Source organism: Leucoraja erinacea, chromosome 10 (genome assembly GCF_028641065.1).
Source record: "Leucoraja erinacea ecotype New England chromosome 10, Leri_hhj_1, whole genome shotgun sequence".
NCBI classification, from domain to species: Eukaryota; Metazoa; Chordata; class Chondrichthyes; order Rajiformes; family Rajidae; genus Leucoraja; species Leucoraja erinaceus.
This window is the reverse complement of record NC_073386.1, coordinates 17,873,047-17,880,533: the sequence shown is the minus strand read 5'-3', so window position 1 is coordinate 17,880,533 and position 7,487 is coordinate 17,873,047.

Sequence of the window (7,487 nt, the reverse complement as noted above, 5' to 3'; positions counted from 1 at the left end):
TATATTCAGCCCTTTGGGGAACAAAAACACTGCTTTCCAATCTTAATGTTATGGTAGATTAGATTAAAAGTAGCCCTATTAATCTACTGACTCACAAAATCATTGTTACTCTTGTCATTAAACAGTAACATTTGAAATATTGGTTTAATAGTAATGAACACCAAGCTATGTTTTACACATTTCCTTTCAGTCTTATGAGTGATTTTAGTAATAGAGTTTTGTGACAACATCTCTCTCCTCATTCCAGTCTGGTGTTGTGCTTGGAAAATAACTTGATATCGCTGCTGAACCGATTCCTTTGATTAAAAAAAGGGAGCCTTAGCATTTGGCATTGTCAGAATTTTACACACTTATCATTTAACTTCTCTGTTATTGATAACCTGATCAACAGTGAGACTGATCTCTGTCATGATATTGATTTTGTAATGTATAAGTGCAATGACCTTTTGAGGAGACTATTTCCAGCCTTACTCTCATGTAGCCCATGAGAGATGAGCACCAGTTGATAATAATGGTCCCCACTCTCTTGGTTGACCTGTGACGAATACAGTTGACTCGACTTGATGAGATTACAGATTATTGGGCAGAAGGCAGTCTGAAGCTGAAGGAGGCGCAAGATTCCACTTTAGAAGCTCTCTCAGAGGTTGGGGTGCACAACCATATTCAAAGTCTGCACAGTGGCACAGCTGTAGAGTTGCTGCCTTACAACACCAGACCACCAGGTTCAATCCTGACTATGGGATCTATCTGTACAGAGTTTGTGTACGTTCTTCTGGAGTCACCCTGTGACCGTGTGGGTTTTCTCTGGGTGCTCTGGTTTCCTCCCACACTCAAAGACGTACAGATTAATTGGCTTCTGTAAACTCTAAATTGTCCCTAGTGTTTAGTATTAGTATACTGGTCGTCGCAGATTCGATGGGCTTGTTTCCCTGCTGTATCTCTAAAGTCTCAAGTCTCATGGAAACTGTGACTTGAATGATTTTGTTTTGTCCCATTATCTACCAGAAAGCCAATGATTTTTTTAAGAACTCAAAACTCAGATGCAGCACAGAGGTGTTACATAAATTGAATTCTGATTTACAGTGGAAAGATTGGATAGAGTTGTGCTACATAGGGGTTGCCAGTTTTGTGAAATTGTCATAGAGTCATCAGCACAGAACCAGGTCCTTCTGCCTAACTCGCCCATGGCGACCAAAATGGCTCATCAAAGTAAGTCCCATTTGACTGCATTTGGTCCATATTTCCTCTAAACGTTTCCTATCCATGTAACTGTCCGAGTGTCTAATTAAATGTTGTAACTATCTCCTTTGACAGCTCATTGCATATACCCATATCTTCGGAGTGAAAAAGTTGCCCCTCAGGTTTCTATTAAACTATAACCTTAAACCTATGTCCTCTGGTTTCTTGGTCCTCCAAAATATTCCAAATGGAATTTAAACTGGAGGTGGTACCTCATGGTGGTACCCCATCTCCCCCCCTCCCCCACAAAGAGTCCATTCATATTTTCAGCATGCTGTGGTTTTAATTTTGTGGGTAAGGGCATCTAGAACCAGAGGTCACAGTCTCAAGATAAGTGGTTATCCATTCAGCAAATTGTCCAATTAATAAACAATGCCAAAGATTCTCCTTATTGAACAGTTCTTTATGAAGGAGGTGGTGAATCTTTGGAATTGTCCAGCATAGGGGGGCTGTGAAGGATCAGTTGTTGAATTATAATCAAGATAGGGCGGTATGGTGGCGCAGCGGTAGAGTTGTTGAATTACAGCGCCAGGGACACGGGTTCGATCCTGACTACGGGTGCTGTCTGTCTGGAGTTTGTATGTTCTCCAGGTGACCTGCATGGGTTTTCTCCCACATTCCAAAAACGTACGGGTTTGTAGGCTAGTTGGCTTTGTGATTTGTCCCTAATGTGTTTGTGTGCTGATCAGTGGGCCGAAGGGCCTGTTTCCGCACTGTATCTTTAAACTAAACTAAACGGGGATCAATAATGTTTTGGATATTAAGGAATATAGGGTGAAGGCAGGAAAGTGGCACTGAGGTAAAAGATTAGCCATAAACATTTTGAAAGATAGAACAGGCACAAGGGCTGAATGGCTTGTTCCTACTTCAATTTCTCATGTTTTTATGTCGGGCAAAGTCTTCAAGAATAATGTGGTCAGCTGAGTATTGGCATTCTGGTTGCAGTAGCAAAGATGCAAACCGCAGAATGATTAGATGGCATTGAAATTGTGTGGACACTTGGACCAAAATTAGGTTATTGAGAAACCAAGGATAAGGAAAATTGAAGCCATTTTTACATGAAGAATTTTAAATACCTTAAAGCACAATTTTAACACAAACTAATTGCTGCCTGCAAAAACGCCACCAAATAAAGAAAAATACATGAATGAGTGTTCATTTAGATTACAGTTTAAAAGAAACAAAAATGCAAGATAATACAGGAGAAAAACAGTGGAGATTGTGCTTTGACATTTCCATTGAAACATAATGAATGTACAAAAAAAAGGTTGAGCAATAAAAATGTGTTTGAGATTTGGTTCTTGTGTATTGTGCTTCTTTGACTGAAAATATTAAAAATTACTTTAACACCCTGAGAACTACTTGTAACGCTTTCTTAGTTTCCAATGGATGTAGGGGAATTACAATTATGAGTTAAACTGAGTTTATTCCCATCAAAGGTGTGAAATACCATTCTAGCTTTCTCCAGGATGCTGGCATCTCGGACCTATCGGCGTCTTTCTGATGTGGAAATTATGGCATAACTTGTGGAGTTAGAGCAGAAATTCTCTTCCCTTGCAAATATAGATGAAACAAAGTGCCTTTCCGCTAATAATATTTTATATTCTAATCATGACATTCCACATATCAGTGAGTTGAGAAATATTTAGCAAAAATGAAAAACGAACAAGAGATAAATGAAATAATAGAAAATGAGCCACCCTACTAATTAATTTATGAATGATAGACTATCGTCTGGAGAGATGCTCATTGATGACACCTCAACTACAATTTTATATTTATTTTTTCAATTCTGTATAATTATTATATGCGTATGTTTAAGGATACAGTGTGGAAACAGGCACTTCGCCCCACTGAGCCCACGCTAACCATCGATCACCCATACACTTTTTATTAATTCCCAGTTTTGTATCCTACACACTAGGGGCAATTTACAGATGCCAATTAACCTACAAACCTGCACATCTATGGAATGTGGGAGGAAACCGGAGCACCTGGAGAAAACCCACGAGGTCACGGGGAGAACGTACAAACTCCTAATAAGATATTCTTTTTGATAGCAGAATAATTTAATTAGTCTTGTTTCAAATAGTTTTGTTATTTCCTTTTCATAATTTATTTACATTCATGGTTACTGGAAGGATAAAGCAAGCATGAAGATGATTCTCAACAATGAAAGGTCAGCAGGAACAGTTCCAAATATCGATTATGAAGTATCAATTTCAACGTCATGATTATGTGAATATTATGCCCAATTGCCAATGATGTGAAAAAGGTAAAATGGAAAATTACTTCAGAACATATTTTGTCATTGGGGCATAACCTCTGGGTTGAAGCTCGTTCTAAAATATGAATTTTGAACTGATTATTATATAAAGAATGGTGGACAAAAATGCTGGAGAAATTCAGCAGGTGAGGCAGCATCTATGGAGCGGAGGAAATAGGCGACGTTTCGGGTCGAGACCCTTCTTCAGACCCTTATGTAAAGAATGATCAGTACAAAGAATTGATTTACAAAATAAAAGCAAAGGTCAGGGTGAAAACCCCACAAACATTTTAAGAATCAGTGCTGAAGGCTGGTAATATGAAGTATTTCTCAATAGATTCTAATGATGTTTGCTGACTTTACACAGGCCCTGGTACCAGACTAGGTCAAATGGCCCAGGTTTTGTATTCCCTCCGCCTGTATGTGCCACATACAGACATTTTGTGCGTGTTTGCATGGCAACCTGCTCTATGTTGCTCTCCACAGAGTAACTGTGACCTGTACGAACATGACAAGCAATATGATTAGACTTTAGAGATACAGTGAGGAAACAGGCCCTCAGGCCCACCATGTCCGTGGCTTCCAGTGATCACCACGTACACTAACCAACACACACTAGGGACTTTTTTTTACAATTTACCAAAGTCAATTAACCTACAAACCTGTATGTCTTTGGAATGTGGGAGGAAACCAGAGCTCCGTGATAAAACCTATGTGGTCTCAGGAAGAACGTGCAATCTCCGTACAGACAGCACCCATAGTCAGGATCGAACCCGGGTCTCTGGTGCTGTAAGCGGTGTAAGGCAGCAACTCTGCAACTGCGCCACTGTGCCGCTGATTGCCTGGAACTTCAGTTGCATTGCAATTTTACATACTACATGATTCACTTGCTGTGAAAAATTGATGGCTAAATATAATCAAATGTGTGTAGCAGATATTGCAATTTCCATTTGCATGTAACATACACGTGAGCACTGTATTCAAAGCACACGTGGTGACATCATCATTATGTAATGGCAATCATGCAATTCACCTGGGAAATTGTTTAATGTATATATAATTAACACCCAACTGAATTGAAGACATAACTCTTGTTTCTGTCGCATCATTTCCTGTTGACTTTACAATTAGTGGAGAGCAGGAATCACAAAGTAAGTTATTTAATCCGTTCATTAATCAATCAACAATGAACTAAAGATAATTAATGATCCATTGAAATTGTTTAGTTTAGTTTTGATATACAGCGTAAAAACAGGCCCTTCAGCCCACCGAGTCCACACTGACCAACAATCCCCGCAAATTAACACTATCCTACACATACCAGGGACAATTTTACAATTATACCAAGCCAATTAGCCTACAAACCTGTATGTCTTTGGAGTGTTAGATGAAACTGGAGCATGTGGCAAAAAAACCCAGGCAGAATAAGGGGAGAATCTACAAACTCCGTACAGACTCATAGTCAGGATTGAACCTGGGTCTATGGCACTGTAAGGCAGCATCTCTACCACTGCACCATCATGCCACCTGTGTTGGGTTCCTCTGCTGCTAAATATTGGGGCATTCTTGGATTTGAATACGTGGCATTGCCCAGATTGTCGTGTACCATTTATCAGTCCTGCTGTGAATTCAGCTAAGTAAGTTGACTGGTATTATTATCTAACGTCTCCTCATACTTCCAACATGTGAGGACGTCACATGCACTCGTACCTTGCCAAACTGGTTGAAATGACTCGCTGCAAAGGTGTGCGCACTGTAAAACTAGAAGCAAATTGGCCCCCAGAATACACAAAGAATAGGCTGTCAGAATGTAACTGAATATGGAGCTGCAGACTAAAGTCTTAAAATGTGACAATCAATAAGAAATCAGATATGGGAAGTTAAATATATGAGATGAAATTGCACCTGTGTCTAAAAGAGGAAGTTAAAATCATCAATTCTTAAATTACTTTAAAATCTCCACCAGTATTCAAGACGTGGGAGACTTAGATACATCAGATATGTTTTTCTTCGTGTCAGAGAGGTCGTTAAATATGGAAATATTTGCATAGACAGCCCTAGTTTTACTTGATGTCTTTCATGAGTATGTGGTGAAGAAGCATTTCCTTCTAAGATAGACACAAAATGAGGGAGTAACTCAGCCAAACAGGCAGAATCTCTGGATATGAATTGCTGCCTGTCCCGCTGAGTTACTCCTGCTTTCTGTATATATCTTCGATGTAAACCAGCATCTTCCTCAGAGGGCGGTGGAGGCCGGTTCTCTGGATACTTTCAAGAGAGAGCTAGATAGGGCTCTTAAAGATAATGGAGTCAGGGGATATGGGGTAAAGGCAGGAACGGGGTACTGATTGTGGATGATCAGCCATGATCACATTAAATGGCGGTGCTGGCTCGACGGGCCGAATGGCCTACTCCTGCACCTATTGTCTATTGTCTATTATCTGCAGTTCCTTCCTAAGCATTTCCTTCTCGTGCCTTTCATCTGCCTGTCAACTGAGTCTGTTGGTGAGACACTTGCCCGTTGCAGGAGCTGGTGAAATCAAACAACTATGGTTTTGTATTTAATTAAATATCTAAATGGAAAATAATTGTTGTATAAGTTTTTCCTTAGGCAACATCTATATCAGAGGTTGAGGAAAAACTGATGGTGTGCATGAAATTATGAAAGGAATAGACAGGGGAGACAGTCAGAACCTTTCTCCTGGGGTGGAAATATCAGACTACAAGGCACGGCTTTATGGTGAGAGGGGAATAATTTAAAGGAGATGTCTGGGGCATTTTTTTGTTTACACAGAGAGTCATAGGTGCCTGGAAACTCGCGTGGGTTCTCTCCGGGTGCTCTGGCTTCCTCCCACACTCCAAAGACGTACAGGTTTGCAAGTTAATTGGCCTAGGTAAAACTGTAAATTTTCCCGAGTGTGTAGGATAGTGCCAGTGTACGAGGAGATCGTTGGTCAGCGCGGACTCGGTTGGTTGAAGGGCCTGTTTCCATGCTGTATCTCTAAAGTCTAAAGATGCTGCTTGACCCGCTGAGTTACTCCAATGCTGTTACTTTATGTAGGTACTTTACATTATGTAGGTTCTTTATTAAATTATCTAGGACCTTCTTGTTCCCAATCAATATCATTTTGCAATGAGTGACATTACTGTTCCTTCTCGCTGACTGTATGTATCAACCCCACTAGGCAATTGGTAAAATAATAATCATGAAGAAATCATAGAAAATATTTGCTCAAAAAATAAACCTGATCTTTGCATACAAAGTTGAAGAAGTTATATGATTTGTATTTGAGGCCTTCTTAGTTGCTTTCTGTAACTGCATGCTGATTGTACGCGATTCCTGTACAGTTAAGAGTGTTTAATTGTCAAATGTACCAGGAAGGCAACAATAAAATTCTTACTGCAGCTTTACAGATGCATTCATGCTACAACACATCAAATAGATAAACAATAATCAATAATATGATAAATCATCAGTAATACAAGGTAACCAGACCATAACAGTGCAAACCAAACTATTTACTGTAACCTAAATGAAGGCTACAGTAGTTCATTGCTGAGGGTTGTTCATTGATGAGGTAGGGTTGTGTTTAGGGTTGCGTAGCATGGTTCAAAAACGTAATGGTTGATGGGAAGAAGCTGTTCTTGAACCTGGCGGTCACAGTTATCAGGCTTCTCTTCCTTCTATCCAATGGTAGCAATGAGATGAGAGCATGGCCAGGGTGATAGAAACATAGAAAATAGATGCAGGAGTAGGCCAATCAGCCCTTCGAGCCAACACCACCATTCTATATGATCATGGCTGATCACCCAACATCAGTACGCCATACCTGCTTTCTCCCCATATCCCTTGATTCTATTAGCCCAAAGAGCTATATCTAACTCTCTCTTGAGAGTTGTGGGTCTTTGGTGATATTAGCTGCCTTCTTGAGGCAGCGTTTCCTGTAGACCCCTAAAGATGGTGGGGAGGTCGATACCTTTG